A 22,480-nucleotide genomic window follows, 5' to 3' on the forward strand; every position below is an offset into this window, starting at 1 on the left:
CTTCCTCTCTCTCTCTCTTAATGACCCTTGTGATAATAATATACTCACCTGGATAATACAGGGTAAATCTTTCCATCACATGCCAGCTGATTAGCAGCCTTAACTACTCTAGTTCATCCTGAAACATTAATTACTGTTTCTATTTAACAACCTATATCTACAGGTTCCAAGGATTATGGTATGGACATCTGTGGAGTCATTATTCTACTTACCATAGACATTGAGCCTTTTCCTCTCATTGCTGGCAGGATAGCCAAGCTTAAAATAGTCTGGACATGTGGACTGAATATGTGTTGTTGTTCAGTCACTAAGTCATTTCTGACTTTTGTGACCCCATTAACTACAGCATGCCAGGCCTCCCTGTCCTTCACTGTTTTCTGGAGTTTGCTCAGTCATTTTCATTGAGTCAGTGATGCTATCCAAACATCTCATCCTCTGTCATCCCCTTCTACCCCTGCCCTCAATCTTTCCCAGAATCAGTGTCTTTTCCAATGAGTTGGCCCTTTGCATCAAGTGGCCAAAGTATTGGAGCTTCAGCATCAGTCATTCCGGTGACTATTCAGGGTTGATTTCCTTTAGGATGGACAGGTTTGATCTCTTTGCTGTCCAAGGGACTCTTGAGAGTCCTTTCCAGCACCATAGTTCAAAAGCATATGTATAACCTTGCAAAATTCATATGCTGAAATCCTAACTTCCAATGTAATGGTATTAGGATGTGGGACCTTTTGAAGGTAATTAGATCATGAGGGTGGAACCCTCATTAATGGGATTAGTTCTCTTCTAAAAGAGACCCAAGAGAGAGCTCTAATTCATTTCTCACCATGTAAGGAGGGCAGAGCTAAAGGATAGCAGTCTGAAACCTAGAAGAGGGCCCTCACCAGATCCTAACCATGGTGGTAACCTGATCTTGGACTTCCAGCATCCAAAATTATGAGAAAGAAAAGTCTATTGTTTATAAGCTACCCAGAAAAGGAAATGGGAACCCACTTCCATTGGGTGGGTTGGAAAATTCCATGGACAGAGGAGCCTGATAGGCTACAGTCCATGGGGTTGCAAAGAACTGGACATGACTGAGCAACTTTCACTTCCTTTTTCATATGGTATTTCACTAAAGTAGCCAAAATGACTAAGGCAGATTGTAAAAGTAGACAGATTTGACCAGATAAACATAGAATTCTGTGGTTACTTCTGGTTTATATAACTTAAAGTCTAATTCTCTGCACAATGACAACAACTGGAGTTAAGGAATGACTGGGTTGGGATCACTTTCATTGTTGCGAGTTGTTTAAATAGCAAGCACAAACTTTTTGTGATTCTCTTTCATTCTTTTGAATAAGAAGCATCTTTTCAACAGTTTTTCATACTATATTGATATCTTGGATGTATCTGTTTCCCTTGAAACCAAAGAAAATAAAAATTATGACTTTGCTTATAATTTACTTATTTATTCTAATTGAGAGGCTCTTTGTGCAATTTCCTGTGTTGACATTTAGAACCTCAACTCTGATTTTGCTAATATATTCACTCAGATCATTGTGACATTCATAAAGCTCTAATAGCTAAGAAGTCTTATCAAATAAGATTCTTGTCAATTAATAGGCAACTGATCAAAAATTATCTCAGAGCTCATGGACATCCTGTATTTTTAATGGTTTTCAAACTTATTTCTGCAACAGAATTATCTGGGGAGCTTTAAGAAATAATAAATATGGAGTTCACACCAACCAATTAAGTTAAAATCCCTGGAGATGAGGCCTAACTGTTAGTATTATTTGAAAGCTCCCCAGGTATTCTGAATGTGCAGCCACAGTTAAAAACTTCTCTGTCTAGTTTTTTTTTTTTGGTCCCTATTTTTTATTCTTCTCTTGTCTGTCTGTCTTCCCCTGTACTCTGGGTTTGGCTGAAAGATTACCTTTTCCATGTAATAGAGGGAGTTAATTGGAAGCCTCTGTTTTTATTGAAGCTGCCAGGCTATATTTCCTGTAGAAAAACAAACTGGCTTATTCCTGACAGCAACTGCTTTACCTGTTTCTCTGAATCAATAGATAAATACAGGTACAAACTTATTCAAACAGATAACAGTAAAGGTTTCTCCACAGGCACCAAGAAGTTTTAAATTATTCAAGTATTCTATATTTATTGATGATAATGTTTTTAACAAAGAGATACTGAGTTATGATTACCATAAACCTCCGGCAAGTTTATTATTTCAAGTCAAAATTGTACGTTCAATTTGAGTCATTTGCATTTATCTCTTTATCACTTGAAACCAGCCATATTTAAACTACTTGGAACTGGCTTCATAACAGTTTACTATTGTGTACAATGTTTGAACATGAATAATGTTAAAGGCACCATGAGATGTTACAGGAATTAGACACCTCTTGTGTCGTGGCACCTCTGAATGCTATTTTACTTTCAGTGCTTTGTGTTTCACACATATCTGGTAGCTTCTGTGCAGTGACATTATAGTATTTTGTTACAGACAGTTCTGAATAACATCTTCTTACAGGCTTGGGAGAAAAGGAAGTTAATTTATTTGCCTCATATGTGTGTAGTCAACAATGTAATTGTGCTTTTTCATGCCAATAGATTTTTGCCTTTCTTTGTATGTTAATGGATTTGGTCATTTTAAAAATATATATTTTCAATACATGTATATGTATGGCTGAGTCCCTTCACTGTTCACCTGAAACTATCACTACATTGTTAATTGGTTATACCTCAATACAAAATAAAAAGTTCAACATATATATATATATATACACACAGTGAATATACTACTACACGAAGTTGAACATTATATATAAGGCTTCCTTCTTTAAGGCTTATTGAATCTCCTGCTAATGGATAATTTCTATTTTTGTAATGGTGTTTCCAGAGTGAGAGCTTGGGCTGCATACATATGACAAATTTGTCTGTGTCTAAGCTTGTCCTTGAAGAAGGCACTGGCGACCCACTTCAGTACTCTTGCCTGGAAACTCCCGTGGACGGAGGAGCCTGGTAGGCTGCGAAGAGTCGGACGTGACTGACGTGACTTAGCAGCAGCAGGCTTGTCCTGAATGCTCACCGAATCAGCCAACTGAGAGCTAATTTACATGTTAACTATGAGTCTGAAGTACATGTGGACCTCCAGGACTAAGACATCAAACCTACAGTGAAAGAATGGTCTCTCCTTCATTGTAATGTCCTCAGAGGGGAATGGAGTCATCTTGAGGAAAGAGAAGGTTGAGGTATATTATGGTAGATGGAGAAACCAAGGTCTAATATATCTAAAACATCCTGTTCTAAGACACTGAGATTGTCTCCCAACCCCCACACTGGTGTCAAAGCAAAAATTGCACTGATACATTTAGATAAGCAAGGAAGACTATTTCTGACTATTGAGACAGAGGCAAGAAACTAAACTCAACTACACTGAAACAAAAGATGAAGGGTTTTTGAGCACTTTAGTGATAGACTTTAGATAAGTGTTAGTTGCTCAGTTGTGTCTGACTCTTTGCGACCCCATGGACTGTAGCCCACCAGTCTCCTCTGTCCAGGGAATTCTCCAGGTGAGTATACTGGAGTGGGTAGCCATTCCCTTCTCCAAGGGATCTTCTTGACCCAGGGATCAAATCCAGGCAGATTCCTTACTATCTGAGCCACCAGAGAAGCCCTTTTGAGTACCGAAATGAGCTAATAGAAAAGTACTGATGGGCATTGGGGAATAGGTTGATCAGTGAGATGTTGAACACATTGAGTTTTCTGGGTTTGCAAATATTTCTCTCTGCTATTACACCATCTGTGTTTGTTAATTGGCAGTCACCAAAGTTAGGCTCCCATTTCCCCACAGAGACTAGAAGACTGGGATGCCATATATTTCAGTGTTTACATTTCAAAAACATGTTTCCCAAGTCCTTGAGAAAGACATTTCCTGGGTTGTAAAACTGGCAAGAGTCTAGGAGAAGAATTACATACATTTCAAAGCAGAAGAAAAAGAATTCACAATTTCAAATTCTCTAAAGTAGATGCACTAAGAAAAGGGAGGTCAGGGGCTTATAGTCAGGACAAAATTTGTGTAAGTTTTAGTCAGGCTGAGGGCAATGTTAGTCCATCTTTGACACAGGACAAGTGATGAAGTCTCAAGGACAGGTGACCTCAATAAAGACTGATTCAAATAAAAAGTTATGCTGTGAAATCTTTAGTAATAAAACAAAGATACAGGACAGAGCTAAAAGAGAAAGGGACATTTCTCAATGTCATGTTTGCACTGTAATCATTGAAGCAGAAAGAAGAAATCCTCTTTCAGGACTGATGAAGAGCAAGAGTCCAGGAAAGATCAATTGGAAGTTATGGTAGAGCTGACACCAGGCACCTTTTGGGGGAGTAGCTGGAAGTTTTAGTTCCCCATTTGGTTAGAGTGACAACCATGGTAACAAGCCTAGAAAAACCACTGGAAGTAATGGAAGATGGCAACTACTTCTCATGGACACACACGAGCACACCATGAACTGCTGTGGATCAAAGGAAGTATTTGGAAATCTCTATGGTTTCAGTGACATTGTTGAGAGAGGTGATGCTAGGAAGTTTCCTTATTTTTCCTCTTCTGATTCTGTGGTATCATTCATATTGGTGTAATTTTGGGAGCAGTATATTATACTGAAAAATAATATACTTATATACTATACTGACAAATAGTTTATTTATAAATATTGTTCAAATAAAAATGCCTATTTCAGTTTTGCCACTTAAGTATAAGACCCCCTGGAGGAGGGAATGGCAACCCATCCAGTATCCTTGTTTGGAGAATCCCATGGAGAGAGGATTCTGGTGGAAAACAGTCCTTGGAGTTGCAAAGAGTTGGACATGACTGAAGGGACTGAGCATGTATGTACGCATGGAAACTTGAACAAGTTACTTAAATTCTCTGTGTTTAGTTTTATTTTTTGTGTGAAATAAAAACAAAAATACTTATTGCTCATTATTAGCACAATAATTAAATGTATAAAAGCATAAAGCCCAGTATCTGGTACATGAAAAACCACCTGCAAATGTAAATTCCATTTCTCTATTACATTCCCATAAATGTACAGAGATGATGATGTATCAAACATGTCCAATTATCTAGTTACTCAAGAATTTAATTAATATAAAAAATTTGCCCATAATATTTACTTTCCTTAGATGGTATCTATACATAGAAAGTTTAGAGACTTTTAGAAAGTTTAGAAAGCCTCCAAGTTAAGATACCTGAACCCCTTGGCCTCAATTAGTTGTATAATTCAGATGAAAAAGATACAGTATTTTCTTCGCATAATGGCCTCAATTCTCTGAGATATTTTGCATGTTTAGACATAACTAGTGAGTCAGGAAAACTGGATAAAATGACTGCAATTTGCAATGAGAGTATAACTAAATTAATTCCAGTAACAAATTTTGACAGGAAATTTCATCATGCAATAAAGAACTAATATATTTGCAAGAAATCTCTAACTTTTCTCGTACTCACTGAAAGAATAAAGATACTATAGTGTATAATTTGAACATCACTAATTTTATTATGTATAACCTATAGAACACATATAAAATTATGTAATCTAAATCAATGCTTTACAAAGATTTCATGACATTAAAAATCATTAATAAAAAGTTATATTAAGAAGAGGGATAATTTTTATGCCTATCTGCAGGTATATATGTATGTGGTATTGTGAGCTATGAACTGAATCTTACTGACTTTTTTGGATCTCTCTACTAGGTATTTGAATTTTCCCTTCTATCCCTGGCTTTGTATAGCACCTGTTTCAGTGTAACTATTTTCATGAGTTTCTCTAGGTAATTGGATTCATGTGATTATGCTTTTCCCTGGCATCCATAGATATGTATTAAATACTGCTATCTCAATTTTTTCTATCACACAGATGCAGGAAGGTTATAAAAAATGACTGTGTTGAATCCTTGTGCCTTGAGCATTTCTTCTTTCAAAACTCTGTGTCTGAAAACCCATTATCTTCTTTTGTGTCTACTAACAGTCTATCCTTGTGTTGTAGTCAGGAAGCTGTGATAATGTTAACTTACATGGCAAAAGGACCTTTGCAGATATAATTAAGGATAAGAACCTTGAGTTAGGGAGATTTGACCGGATTATTCAAGTGTATCCAGTCTAATCATACACGTTTTTAAGGTGGAAAGCTTTTCTGGGCTGAAGTCAGAGAAAGAGCAATGGCCACTGAAGAACGATCAGAGAGAAGAGACTTTTCTGGCTTTGGAGACAGAGGACAGGGATGTGGAAGATGGTGCTAAGGAATGCAGGCACCCTCTAGAAGCTGAAAAAGTGAAGGGAACAGATTTTCTCTTAGAGCCTCCAGAAGAGAATGTAGACCAGCTGACATCTTGATTTCAGCCCACTGAGATGGTGTTCATATTCTGACCTACAGAACTATAAAATAATGAGTTTGCATTGTTTTAAGCCACTAAGCTTGTAGTGATTTTGACAGCAGCAGTAGAAAAATTGCACACTTACAATCACACATACAATCTACAATCTTGGTGCAAGCTGGTTGATAGGCATGGAAGGTGAGGGGAGGCTTTAAATATTCTGCTTAATAATTCAAATTTAAGGGCTGCCACTTTGCTGCATTTCCACTGAAAAGACTAACTTGAACAGCTCTCAAGACCCATTCTGGGCACATCTTCCTTTCCCCAGAACTATTCTTTGTACACAACATGCCTTATGTTTTGGGGTTGTTTGTAAAATCTTTCTGGTCATGCTGCTGTCTTTATACATTGCTAAGAATCTGCAGATCATGTGGTTAACACCAGCTGCTTAACCTGCTCACTCAACCTGTGATTTCTCATCACTCAACTCTTCCTAATTTAGCTGAGGGAGAGGAAATCTTAATTTGTTCTGGTTCTCTTTATTATTTCTGTTTATTGATAAAGGACAGAAATGGCATGGACCTAACAGAAGCAGAAGATATTAAGAAGAGGTGGCAAGAATACACAGAAGAACTATACAAACAAGATCTTCATGACCAAGATAATCTCGATGGTATGATCACTCACCTAGAACCAGACATCCTGGAATGTGAAGTCAAGTGGGCCACAGAAAGCATCACTACAAACAAAGCTAGTGGAGGTGATGGACTTCCAGTTGAGTTATTTCAAATCCTAAAAGAGGATGTTGTGAAAATGCTGCACTCAACATGCCAGGAAATTTGGAAAACTCAGCAGTGGCCACAGGACTGGAAAAGCTCAGTTTTCATTCCAATCCCACAGAAAGGCAATGCCAAAGAATGCTCAAACTACTGAACAATTGCACTCATCTCACACGCAAGTAAAGTAATGCTCAAAATCCTCCAAGCCAGACTTCAGCAATTTGTGAACCGTGAACTTCCAGATGTTCAAGCTGTTTTAGAAAAGGCAGAGGAACCAGAGATCAAATTGCCAACAACCACTGGATCATCAAAAAAGCAAGATAGTTCCAGGAAAAAAAGTATTTCTGCTTTATTGACTGCAAAAGCTTTGACTGTGTGGATCACAATAAGCTATGGAAAATTCTGAAAGGGATGCGAATACCAGACCACCTGACCTGCCTGTTGAGAAACCTATATGCAGGCGAGGAAGCAACAGTTAGAAGTGGACATGGAATAACAGACTGGTTCCAAATAGGAAAAGGAGTAGGTCAAGGCTGTATATTGTCACCCTGCTTATTTAACTTATATGCAGAGTACATCATGAGAAACGCTGGACTGGAAGAAGCACAAGCTGGAATCAAGATTGCCGGGAGAAATATCAATAACCTCAGATATGCAGATGACACCACCCATATGGCAGAAAGTGAAGAGGAACTAAAAAGCCTCTTGATGAAAGTGAAGGAGGAGAGTGAAAATGTTGGCTTAAAGCTCAACATTCAGAAAACAAAGATCATGGCATCTGGTCCCATCACTTCATGGGAAATAGATGGGAAACGGTGGAAACAATGTCAGACTTTATTTTTTGGGGCTCCAAAGTCACTGCAGATGGTGATTACAGCCATGAAATTAAAAGACGCTTATTCCTTGGAAGGAAAGTTATGAGCAACCTAGATAGCATACTCAAAAGCACAGACATTACTTTGCTAACAAAGGTCTGTCTAGTCGAGGCTATGATTTTTCCAGTAGTCATGTATGGATGTGATAGTTGCACTGTGAAGAAAACTGAGTTCCAAGGAATGGATGCTTTTGAACTGTGATGTTGGAGAAGACTCTTGAGAGTTCCTTGGACTGCAAGGAGATCCAACCAGTTCATTCAAAAGGACATCAGTCCTGGGTGTTCTTTGGAAGGACTGATGATACAGCTGAAACTCCAATACTTTGGCTACCTGATGCGAAGAGTTGACTCATTGGTAAAGACTCTGATGCTGGGAGGAATTAGGGGCAGGAGGAGAAGGGGGCGAGAGAGGATCAGATGGCTGGATGGCATCCCCAACTCGATGGAATCCCCGACTCGATGGATGTGAGTTTGAGTGAACTCTGGGAGTTGGTGATGGACAGGGAGGCCTGGCGTGCTGCAATTCATGGGGTTGCAAAGAGTCGGACATGACTGAACGACTGAACTGAACAAACTGATTGACTTTTGGGGCTATTTCCTCCAAATCAACTCTCAAACCTCTTCTGTTGTATATTAATTCCACAAGGACTAGAGGAAAGGAGGTGTCTGTTACTGGTTTACAATAGAAGGGCATGTTTCTTATTTTCTTTCTTGGTGATATGGATATTTGTTTGTTTCTCCCCCCACCAGTTCATCTTCCCAATTCCTGTTACACGAATCTTTCCTTTACAAGTTTACAGTGTAGAACTAAAGAATGAATTTAGGTACATGTACATACATACATACATACATGCCATCACTTCATGGCAAATAGATGGGGAGACAGCGAAAACAGTGATTAACTTTATTTTTTTGGGCTCCAAAATCACTGCAGATGGTGACTACAGCCATGGAATTAAAAGATGCTCACTCCTTGGAAGGAAAGTTATGACCAACCTGTAGAGCATATTAAAGAGCAGAGACATTACTTTGCTAACGAAGGTCCGTTTAGTCAAGGTTTTTCCAGTGGTCGTTTATGGATGTGAGAGTTGGACTATAAAGAAAGCTGAGCACTGAAGAATTAATGCTTTTGAATTGTGTTGTTGGAGAATACTCTTGAGAGTCCCTTGGACTGCAAGGAGATTCAACCAGTCCATCCTAAAGGAGTTCAGTCCTGGGTGTTCATTGGAAGGACTGATGGTAAAGCTGAAACTCCAATACTTGGGTGACCGAATGTGAAGAGCTGACTCATTTGACAAGACCCTGATGCTGGGAAAGATTGAGGGCAGGAGGAGAGGGGGACGACAGAGGATGAGATGGTTGGATGGCATCACCGACTCAATGGGCATGGGTTTGGGTGGACTCCAGGAGTTGGTGATGGGCAGAGAGGCCTGGTATGCTGTGCTTCATGGGGTTGCAAAGAGTCGGACATGGCTGAGCGACTGAACTGAACTGAACTTACATACATGTATATGTGTGCCCATATGTGTTTAATAATAATTGAAGTATTAATTGCTATTCAATTTGATATGGATACATGCAAAACAAATTTAAAATAAAGTAATTTACATTAGTTAATTTTACTTTTTATTTTTCTCTGTAGGTGTGCAATAATAGGTCTTGATCTTGTTAGGATGAGTTTATAAACTGCTAACATTCCGAAGGTCTTTTGTTAGTTAAGGTACAGTTGTCACGTCCTACTGTAATTACATCCTATGTTCTGATCACCAGTGTTTGCATTTAGTTTATATTAAGAGTGATGGGAATAGTCTTTTATTTGACTAAAGTCTGTGCTTCTTTTACCCATTACATAATTCACTGAATAAATGTTTTATCTGAAAATTATTTACCACACATCATTTAGAGAAAATGCAGACACAAATTTATTATCCTAATGAAAATAGAGTAAGAATAGCATAGTATGAAATGGAGTCAATGGTATGCTTATAGCCAGTCCTTGGTTTATTGAAACTTTTTACTATCTAAGAAATAACTGAGCTTCCCCAGCCTCTACCATCTTCCACTCTGTTACAACCTATAATATTTCTCTTCTATTTCTAACACATATCCTAAAATAAATAAATACTTGTTACAGATAAACTAAAACATTGGTTTAGAACAAAAACCAAATGTTCTTGTAGCTATTTCACTCCATATGATGTAGAATGAGCACCTCTTACCACTCAGGGCATTGGAAGGTGACTTGCAGAAGGTTGAATGCAGACACATTCTTATAGAAATTACTTTGGGGACAAAACTTGAAATATAAAGGCAGATTTGGAGCAAGCAAAAAGAAATTAGAGGAGCTGTTGCAGACAGCAGATGGTAGTCCAGGGGGTTTTGTGACTTTTAACATAAATAATTCTATGAGGCAAGCATCCAAAGTAACCAAGCCTAGTTTCTTTTGAATTGCACTCCAGGAATAGAAAAATAAAGTAGCAATAATAGTCCATGTTGGAGACAATTCAGAAGCAGCTATTCTTTCTCATTCTTAGTTGATTAAAATATGAACATAGAATAGGAAAGGATAGAAAATTACCATTAAATTCCCTTCTTGTGGTACTTATGTTATATTTTTTTGCATCATAATTCCATGGCACCATCTCTATTTAATAGCTTGCTATATTTTCCAGTTAAATAAATGGTGCCTTCTTGAGTGCTAACTACTCATGGCCATGTTCTGATGACTCTGGGGTGAATTTACCCACTTCAGTGAGCACGGTAATAAGGCAGAGTCTCTATGCAATGTTCTAGTGGAATTAAGATACCAAATGCATGGCATTCCAAATCTTTGGAAACAGCAAAGTGCAGTCAACCAAATGCCAGCCTCTAATTGAAAGATAACCTAAAAGAGTGAAAATTTTGGGGTGATCATTTCACACATATGTGTACAAAATTACTCTGTGTATGTATAAAATGCATATGTAAATATACATCTAAATATATATATATATATATATATATATATATATATATGTTTGTAACAGCACAAGCCTTATAGTTGTCTGCTTTAGCTTTACTAAGGATTCCAAGCAAAAGATATAGACTACAATTATTCCAATGTTGAAGTTTTGTTCAGTTCAGTTCAGTTCAGTCGCTCAATCGTGTCCGACTCTTTGTGACCCCATGAGTCACAGCACGCCTGGCCTCCCTGTCCACCGCCTCCTGGAGTTCACTCAAACTCACGTCCATCGAGTCTGTGATGCTATCCAGCCATCTCATCCTCTGTCGTCCCCTTCTCCTCCTGCTCCCAATCCCTCCCAGCATCAGAGTCTTTTCCAATGAGTCAACTCTTTGCAACAGGTGGCCAAAGTATTGGAGTTTCAGCTTTAGCATCAATCTTTCCAAAGAACATCCAGGATTGATCTCCTTCAGAATGGACTGGTTGGATCTCCTTGCAGTCCAAAGGACTCTCAAGAGTCTTCTCCAACACCACAGTTCAAAAGCATCAATTCTTCAGGGCTCAGCTTTCTTCACAGTCCAACTCTCACATCCATACATGACCACTGGAAAAATTATAGCCTTGACTAGACAGACCTTTGTTGGCAAAGTAATGTCTGTGCTTTAGAGTATGCTATCTAGGTTGCTCATAACTTCCCTTCCAAGGAGTAAGCGTCTTTTAACTTCATGGCTGCAATCACCATCTGCAGTGATTTTGGAGCCCAAAAAGATAAAGTCTGATATTGTTTCCACTGTTTCCCCATCTATATCCCATGAAGTGATGGGACCAGATGCCATGATCTTCGTTTTCTGAATGTTGAGCTTTAAGCCAACTTTTTCACTCTCCTCTTTCACTTTCACCAAGAGGCTTTTTAGTTCCTCTTCACTTTCTGCCATCAGGGTGATATTAGGCTTATGCAATAATGCATTTAAGATTTATGGAATATTTTCTTAGATGATCAAGAAAAAGTCTAGATCAACTTTGAAAGATAATCCAAGATGTATGTGGTATAACAGTAGAAAATGAGAAGAAAACTGCCTTAGAAATCAGTGAGGTCCAAGTAAGATCGGGAGTGAAAACAATAGGATAGACAAAGTACCAAAAGATTCAATAGTATCAAAATCATTATGGGAGCTCAATAATTCAAAGATGGAGCTACTGTAGTTTATGACAAGAATGAATGACTAAACTGAAGAGGATTAGAAGATCATTAGTGCTGAGGCCAAATAATGATCAGATCGGTTTACTCATATGGCCTCTCAATCACTCAGAATTGTGACAGAATTGGTATGGACACATGGAATGAATTATGACATGTAAGTCCTCAAAGAATGTGGAGTGACCATGAGATTTGTAAATACCAAGAACAAGGAGGGCCCAGTATTTCTTCATGAAACTCTAAGAAACTGAGATTTGGATGAGGGCAGAATAATAATCATAGCTAGGGTTGAGAAAAGAAGGGAATCCTATCTCATTTTCAGACTTGTATGTCCATGGATAGTACAGTCATGGTTGTTTCATTGAAGAAATCTCCTGGAAAAATCTGGATGTTTCAGGAAGAGCTTCATTTTAGCGAAGGTCAACAAATGAACAAATTAAACATGGATAATGATTCCACAGTGTGCAGAATAAAGGAGTACTGGCACTGAGCAGTGTGGGGATGAGGAAACAGGAGAGGAGAGAGATAGAGGATTGTGTTTGGGGAAGTTATTAACAGAATTGTAAAGAATTGGTTTATTGATAGTCTTGCTGTTTTAAACAAATGTCTCTGAAAAAGTGTTTTGGTGTTGATGACTACTGAGACCACAGGTATTATCTGCAGCCTAGTGAATCATTGCTGGCAGCTAGCTCTGGACTGCAGGTGTAATAGAGCAGAGCTGGAACAAATCTTAGGTGGCTGGAGCCTTTGTAGGCTCTGAAGCTGTTGGAGTAACAGACGTCAAGTAGCCAGAGAGGCAGTAAGAAAAACACATTAATAACCCCAGGTGATAAGAGACCTTGTATATTTCATTATATGTATATATGCTTCTCAAATATACACAGGGCTGTATTTTTATCTATAAATTGCCATTGGATCACCTTATTACTTCATTAAATGTACATTTATACAACTTCACTTTAGTTATCTAATTTTCACACTATAAAGATAGAATACATTCTGATGTCTCAGAGGGTGCATGTGGTGATTAACAAAAAAAAAACAAACAAAAAAATTGGAAAAGTGGTTTAATTGGATTACACCATTAGTGGTTTAATCCATTTTACATAAAAAGCCTGATTTGCATGAATTTTTTTTTCTGTTGAATGGAGTAATCTGTTTTTATTTTGCTCTTTATGTATAACCCAAGGGCTTCTAAAATAGAATTAAGACTCACTGCATAAGGAGATTTACTGCCTCTTTCAAATGGGGAAGTAACTTGCCCTGACTTTCTAAATAGGGTGTAGTGATAATTGGTAGAATGGTGTGGTGGCAGGTTTACCCAGCTGGTCACTTGCAGAGAGAACAACTTTCCTATTAAAGTGAATCCACCCATGAAGGACCTTTGGATACACAGCTTCTGCAGAGTGGTCGCTCTGTTGATGCATTCTGCTCAAACCCCAAATGAAGAAACGCTTGGATTATTTTTGATTCAAAGCAAGCAAGGGGGTGATAAGCAACTGCCTGTTCAATCGGAGCATATGCTTGCTGAGTTCTAATTCTCTTTTGCTTTGGGACCAGATGCTGCATCCTAGTAATTCCCAAACCTGGCTGATTTTCAGAATGATCTAAGAAGTTTTAAAAAATATCAACATCCAGTCTTTCCACTCAGAAATTTTGATTTATTATATCTTGGCTAGGGTATAGAAATCTGGATTTGAATAAGCTCCAGTTAATTTAGGGTTAGGGATCAGTGCTCTATGTCAATGGTTTATAACCTTTGGTGTGGGATTGGGGTGGACAGGAAATTCTGCATGTAATTCATAAACATCCCCCACTCTCAGGTCCTCTATCCCCGGATAAAAATCACTGCTTAAGACTGCTTATTAGATACATTTTTATCTCCCTAATAAACATATTTTGAGATGGGTTTGCCTGAAAGAAATATAAAGGATTAAATGATAAATTGCTTGACTCTGAAAAAACGCAGAACTGGGACTATTGCTTCCTTGGCCACATACACTCTCCTTAGGATAAGGACACTGCATACCTTCTGAGTTACTTCCTCTTAGGTCACATGTACTGTGCTTACAGTTTAATTCTCTTCATCAGAAAATGGTTCTAAATACTTTTAGCTGGTCTTGGTGCCTGATCTTAGCCCAGAAGTAGAATGTGAGTAAAAGTCAGAGACTGACCAATAGGGCCTTCTGTAAGGGCAATAATGAGGTATAAGAGGCCTGGAACTATGTTTAGAAGGTTCTTTAACAAGATTTAGCTCAAGAGAACATCAAACCAAGAGAGAGAAATTAAGTTGGAATATGCAGATAAAACACATGATCAAGGTCTTGGAGCAAAGATAAAGAGTAAAGTGGCTGGGTTTCATTCCAGTAACTGGTAATAGATATACCAAGGGTGAGAGAGTCAGTCAGTAAAGAATGACCCAGAAATGAACCTGGATATCACAAAGTGAGGACCTTTTCAAGAACTAATTCTCCTTGAATATTCAGCAGAATTATTTTTATACACTGCTCAGTAAGATTTCTTGGATGAAGCTGGGAGACTTGTGAATGACTGGACAGTGTATTACAGATACTGAAGAGCTCTGCCATGTACAATGAGCATGTATTTTTACCATCTGTTCCTTTCCCCATAAAATGATCTCATGGAAATATCAGGTATTCTCTACAATGGGTATCTGTTTATTGATTATTCCTTTGTAATGGTATTCTGATATTTCTTAACAAATTACCCTCTCAAGAGAGATATTTATTCTCTAATGGTTACAATAATGGGCATGTTACTAGTTAGATTCAGTGAGACTCAGTTTTGGGCCAATTGTTGAAATATTTATGAGGGATACTCATTCTTTCCACTGGAGTTTCTGGGTGGATTGGATAAAAGCCTGGCAGCCATCTTACTGTAAGACCAATATCTGACAAAAGAAGAGCCATCATAAGGAAGAGAGCCAGTCAGTTTTGTTCCTCAATCCAGCCATTCCTCAAGCTTCCATAACCTGAACATTTTAGAGAAATGAGAAAATAACTCCTCTCTCTCTCAAATCAAGTTAGAATTGGGTTTTCTAGTGCATTCAAACATCATGATTAACATTTCCTGAATAAAAAGCTATTTATTTGTTAAAAAGTACATTTGCTTATGGTCTAAATTTGGTGTGTAAGAAAATTAGCTTTTACAAGAATTACTCATAATGATCCTTTTTTGAAAGAAGTGAATCTAAGTAAAGCCATTTATAACAGTTGTTGTGAGAGGTAGTGACAAGTAAGCTTGAAATTTCTCAAGTAGTAAGAGAAGAGAGGATAATAGTAAGAAGAAGGAGAGGCAAAGACAGAGAGTGTCTTGGAATGAACTAATAGGGACAAAGCCAAAAATGTGCACAGCTTATTGAAATCATGAGACTGAAGAGGTTACTTATTCTTCTACAATTTAATGACTATTTCTTTCAGCTCTTTCTCTTGTACTTAGAGAAAAAGAAAGAGTCAAGAATGTATGTAATATTCAGTAGGTGGTAACTGACTATCTGCTAAAAGAAACAAGAAGATGACAAAGAGTGAAAATGTCTTGCTACTGATTGATAGCAGATTGTCAAAAATTGTTGAAGTAGCATGGAAACTTTTATTCATTTTATTGTTAGTTCAAGCAGGTGATAGTTGTTTAAATTCTTCTTCAGATGTTGGGGTAAACTCCATGGGATTACCAAGTGAGAAGATTCTTGGGCTAGTCTGAACTTGGTAAGATATTCGCACATGGCCAAAATAACTCAGCAGTGGCCACAGGACTGGAAAAGGTCAGTTTTCATTGCAATCCCAAAGAAAGGCAATGTCAAAGAATGCTCAGACTACCTCACAGTTGCACCCATCTCACATGCTAGTGAAGTAATTCTCAAAATTCTCCAAGCCAGGCTTCAGCAATATGTGAACCATGAACTTCCAGATGTTCAAGCCGGTTTTAGAAAAGGCAGAGGAACCAGAGATCAAATTGCCAACATCTGCTGGATCATGGAAAAAGTAAGAGAGTTCCAGAAAAACATCTATTTCTGCTTTATTGACTATGCCAAAGCCTTTGACTGTGTTGATCACAATAAACTCTGGAAAATTCTGAAAGAGACAGTAATACCAGACCACCTGACCTGCCTGTTGAGAAACCTATATGCAGGTCAGGAAGCAACAGTTAGAACTGGACATGGAACAACAGACTGGTTCCAAATAGGAAAAGGAGTATTTCAAGGCTGTATATTGTCAGCCTGTTTATTTAACTTATATGCAGAGTACATCATGAGAAACGCTGGGCTGGAAGATGCACAAGCTGGAATCGAGATTGCCGGGAGAAATATCAATAACCTCAGATATGCAGATGACACCACCCATATGGCAGAAAGTGAAGAGGAACTAAAAAGCCTCTTGATGAAAGTGAAAGAAGAGAGTGAAAAAGTTGACTTAAAGCTCAACATTCAGAAAATGAAGATCATGGCATCTGGTCCCATCACTTCATGGGAAATAGATGGGGAAACAGTGGAAACAGTGTCAGACTTTATTTTTCTGGGCTCCAAAATCACTGCAGATGGTGACTGCAGCCATGAAGTTAAAAGACGCTTACTCCTTGAAAGGAAAGTTATGACCAACCTAGATAGCATATCAAAAAGCAGAGACATTACTTTGCCAACAAAGGTCTGTCTAAGCAAGGCTGTGGTTTTTCCAGTGGTCATGTATGGATGTGAGAGTTGGACTGTGAAGAAAGCTGAGCACCAAAGAATTGATGCTTTTGAACTGTGGTGTTGGAGAAGACTCTTGAGAGTCCCTTGGACTGCAAGGAAATGCAACCAGTCCATTCTAAAGGAGATCAGTCCTGGATGTTCTTTGGAAGGAATGATGCTAAAGCTGAAACTCCAATACTTTGGCTACCTGATACGAAGAGTTGTCTCATTGGAAAAGACTCTGATACTGGGAGGGATTGGGGGCAGGAGGAGACAGGGATGACAGAGGATGAGATGGCTGGATGGCATCACTGACTCGATGGACATGAGTTTGAGTGAACTCTGGGAGTTGGTGATGGACAGGGAGGCCTGGCGTGCTGCAATTCATGGGGTCGCAAAGAGTCGGAGACGACTGACTGACAGAAATGAACTGAACTGAATATAACAGTGGGAAGGAGAGACTGGCTGGAAGTAGATAAGGTATGTGGCACAGTTAATCTCAATTAATCCATTCCTCATCCTACTTAAGGTTTAGCTAAGTTAATAACTTGTAGCAAGGGTCTCAGCTTGAGGCCATGTTGTGTTCATTTCTGGGCTTCAGACATATGTGTGCAAGTCTGGAGAATCAGTAAGAAGCATAAAAGATACTTATTGGTATGCAAGACTGATAGCCCTTTTGGGAGAAAATTCATCTTAAAATATGACTCTGAATTTTGTGGTTTAGGGAAGACAGTCAATTCTGGTGAGGTCTCTACATCTATTCTTCACTGTCTATGGCTGCATATTAGAAAGATATAAGTATGTTTGTATAAGCTAGAAGACCTGTTATACAAAACAATCAACAAAAGAGTAAGCTGCAAGCAATGCCACTTTACTATTATTAATATTTTTCTCGAGAAATATAACACATACAGAAGGGAGAGATTGACACCCACTTCACCAGAGCTTATAGAACACCAGGCAGGTTCAGCAGTTATAAGGAGTACACTGCCTCTGTGGCAGTGATGGCTTGAAGGGGACACCAGTGGCATCATTAACATGGCACAGAGTATGGCACTCAGCATTAGCAGTGGTGTTTAACAAAATTAGAGTAACTTACTGCAAGAGCTATCTGTGCTCAGAGTAGAGGTGGTATCCAGTGGGTGTGGCTGAACCTAGAAGGAGATAAAGCAGTGTCTATCACAGGCACTCAAGCTGAAAAGGAAAGGCAGGACATGGAGGGTAGGGAGGTAGTTTCCAGTGGATGGACTGGAAGCCAACTGGAACAGCATTAATGCTCATATTATCAGAACTGGCAGGGAAGAGTAGATCCCAGTGATTTGGGTATTGCCAGAAGAATCTACATTGCTCAGAGAATCTACATGGTAGGTGAATAGAAACTAAGATATGACTTTCTGCAACCTGAGAGTGTTGGGGGTCATGAATTACAAAGTAAGAACAAAACACACATACACACACACACATGCACACACATACACTAATATTTATAGAGCTAATTTTTACTTGCTCCTAACTTGCACTCCAATCAAAAAGTAAATTTTAGTTTCCAAAAGTATTAAAAGATAAGGTCCTTCTCCCCTGTAAAAATTGAGAGGTGGTTTTAAAACGATTTAGATAACCAGTTGTAAGCAATACAGGTGTTAGGCTCCAGCAACAATGAAAAAAGCTGTTTCTTTCATTTCCTACTTTCCTAGAGCAATGAATTCACATAACGCCATTTTGACATTGTAGAGACAAGTCTATTAAAATATGAATTTATGGTTACTTTGTCTCTTATGTTGGTTCATTTAGCATAATAGTTGCAATTGACCCAAATAGCAGAAAGTACATTTTATTCTAAGTGTTTGAAATTAAAATAGATTGAATGATTTTCTTGTATGTATCATTGTTGAAGTTTTTGTTACACTCTGAATTAATACAAATAGCAGTAATAACACAACTGGATGCACCTGGCATGTATTATTGGATTTATCCCAAGCTGCTTTTTCATAATTGGCCATTTTCATCCATGTTACTGAAACCCAGTAATATTTTTAATGTTTTAAAATCAGAATATGTTTAAAATCAAACTTGTGTAAATATAATTAATAAAAGAAGCAAGACAAGAGGCTATGGCAGCTGGTAAAATAAGAATTTACCACCTTTTAGAAGTGTGTTTTGGCAATATATAATAAAAGCCATAAAGTGTGAGTAGACTTTGATCCACCATCCCCTTTCTAAGATTTATTCTAAAGATTAGAATAAAAGATTAAATTAAATTTACCTAATCTTAATAAAAGATCAGTAAAACATAAATTAGCTTTTTATATTTTTAATTTTTAATATATTTTTTATATTATACTTTGTGTATTTTTTAATTTTACAGTTAACTATACTTATAGAAAACCACACAAACTATATACAGCTTATTCAGTTATTTTAAGTTACTAAAAACAGTAACCCTAGGGATTCCCCATGTGTTCCATCTCAATCGAAACCCCTTCATTTCCATAAATAACCACTCTCCTGACATTTGTCTTTATTGGTTTTATCACCAATGTGTTCATTTTAAAATTGTAGTGTTCACTTTCAGACACTACAATTCAGTCTTACCCATTCACACAGACAGAAAGAAATTTTACAAAGAAATTTTAATGTATTTCAAGTCTCATAATCAAGAAGCTTTCTTCTTGTGTCATATTTTTTCTTTTCCTTAAGGACTTTAAAGGCATTTTGACATATAGAGTTTTCTGGTGTGGAATTTGTAGTTGCTTATTCTTGGTACACTTCAGCTTGTTCTTCTGTCCTCTGTGTTTTCTGCAGACTGGCAGCTGCATCAGGAGGCTTGTTTAGATTCATGTCCAATCCTATTGGCAAGTCTATCCAGAGTGCTCATTACTGAAAATGAGCATAGTGTCAGAGAATTTTACATTTTATGATTCCTGCAATTGTAGAGGATCACATTTAGATGGTAATTATTTAATATTATAACCTAATCATATTCTATCAATTCTCTGAAAATTTATTAATTGGAAAGGCTTTTATAAAGTCATGATTAACCTTCTCTACTATTTGATAACCAAGGGATACTGTTCCCAGTATCCAAATCATCAGTTCAGTTCAGTCGCTCAGTCATGTCCGATAATTTGTGACCCCATGAATTGTAGCACGCCAGGCCTCCCTGTCCATCACCAACTCCTGGAGTCTACCAAAACCCATGAACATTGAGTCGGTAATGCCATCCAGCCATCTCGTCCTGTGCCATCCCCTTCTCATCCTGCCCTCAATCTTTCAGCATCAGGGTTTTTTCAAATAAGTCAGCTCTTCGCATCAGGTGCCCAAAGTATTGGAGTTTCAGCTTCAACATCAGTCCCTTCAATGAATACCCGGGAATGATCTCCTTTGGATGGACAGGTTGGATCTCCTTGCAGTTCAAGGGACTCTTGAGTCTTCTCCAACACTACAGTTCAAAAGCATCAATTCTTCGGTGCTCAGCCTTCTATAGTCCAACTCTCACATCCATACATGGCCACTGGAAAAACCACAGCCTTGACTAGACAGACCTTTGTTGGCAAAGTAATGTCTGTGCTTTTGAATATGCTATCTAGGTTGCTCATAACTTCCCTTCCAAGGAGTAAGCATCTTTTAATTTCATGGCTGCAGTCACCATCTGCAGTGATTTTGGAGCCCAGAAAAATAAAGTCTGACACTGTTTCCACTGTTTCCCCATCTATTTCCCATGAAGTGATGGGACCAGATGCCATGATCTTCGTTTTCTGAATGTTGAGTTTTAAGCCAACATTTTCACTCTCCTCCTTCACTTTCATCAAGAGGCTTTTGAGTTCCTGTTCACTTTCTGCCAAAAGGGTGGTGTTGTCTGCTTATCTGAGGTTATTGATATTTCTCCCGGCAATCTTGATTCCAGCTTGTGTTTCTTCCAGCTCAGTGTTTCTCATGATGTACTCTGCATATAAGTTAAATAAGCAGGGTGACAATATACAGCCTTGACGTATTCCTTTTCCTATTTGGAACCAGTCTGTTGTTCCGTGTCCAGGTCTAACTGTCACTTCCTGGCCTGCATACAGATTTCTCAAGAGGCAGGTCAGATGGTCTGGTATTCCCATCTCTTTCAGAATTTTCCAGAGTTTATTGTGATCCACACAGTCAAAGGCTTTGGCATAGTCAATAAAGCAAAAATAGATATTTTTCTGGAACTCTCCTCCTTTTTCCATGATCCAGCGGATGTTGGCAATTTGATCTCTGGTTCCTCTGCCTTTTCTAAAACTGGCTTGAACATCTGGAAGTTCACGGTTCATGTATTGCTGAAGCCTGGCTTGGAGAATTTTGAGCATTACTTTACTGGCATGTGAGATGAGTGAGATTGTGTGACAGTTTGAGCATTCTTTGGCATTGCCTTTCTTTGGGATTGGAATGAAAACTGACGTTTTGCCAGTTTTTAAGATAATCATATTATTACTATATTCTCCTTCATGTCTTTGTTTAGTCTTACTTCTAAAAATAATAATCAATTTTTTCATTAGTGTCTCTCTAGTCATTTTGATTATTTGAGGCTCTTTTTCTAGTAGATTTCTCAGGAAGATCTGATAGCAAAAAATAATCTCGCAGCTCTTGTATACCGATAACACTTTGTATCTTTTACAGAAAGCTAGTTTTGTTGCCTACAAATTCTTGGTTTGCATTTCCTTTGAGTTTATTAAATACTTTTTTACTCTTTTTTGACATAAATCATCATATTAAAAAATCAGATAGTAATTTAATTTTCTGTTCTGATACATTATGTTAAGTGTTTTCCTAGATGTCCAAGAAATTTATTATTTGTTTGTTTTGTAAACCTAGAAATCTTATTATAATGTTATTCATTATTATTTATTGATTTATTAGAATATTGCTGTTCACTGTACTGGGTTCACATTCTGAACCACACAGTATGCTCATCAAGTCATTTTTTATTTTAGAAATTTTTCTGGAATTATAACATTTAGTATTTGCTGTTTCTTTGTATTAAGTTGGTTTTCTTCCAGAGGAACTCCTATTTAAAAAAATAATTTTATTTATTTATTTTTGCCTGTGTTTCATCTTGACTGTTGTGTGGGCTTTTTTCTAGTCACGACAAGTGGGAACTACTCTCTAGTTGTGGTATATGGGCTTCTCGTTGCAGTGGGTTGGGAAGATACCATAGAGAAGGAAATGGCAACCCAGTCCAGTATTCTTGCCTCAAAATCCCATGGACAGAAGAGCCTGACAGGCTACAGTCCATGGGGTCGCAAAGAGTCGGACATGACTGAATGACTTCACTTTCACTTTTTCTTGTTGCAGAGCATGGGCTCTAGGGTAACTGAGCCTCAGTAGTTGCAGCTCCCAGGTCTAGAGAAGAGGCTCAATACTTGTGGTGCACCAGGTTGGTTGCTCCACAGCATATGGGATCCTTCCCAACCAGGGATTGAACCCATGTCCCCTGCACTGTAAGGGAGATTCTTTACCACTGAGTCACTGGGGAAACACCAAGGAACTCCAATCTTAAATAATTGTTCCTTTCTCTCAAAACATTTCTTTCTTTCTCTCTTTTTGATTTAAAAGATGTCAGCCCTGAAATTAAACGACACTTACTCCTTGGGAGAAAAGTTATGACCAACCTAGATGG

This window comes from Budorcas taxicolor, chromosome 8 (assembly GCF_023091745.1).
Source record: "Budorcas taxicolor isolate Tak-1 chromosome 8, Takin1.1, whole genome shotgun sequence".
NCBI lineage: Eukaryota > Metazoa > Chordata > Mammalia > Artiodactyla > Bovidae > Budorcas > Budorcas taxicolor.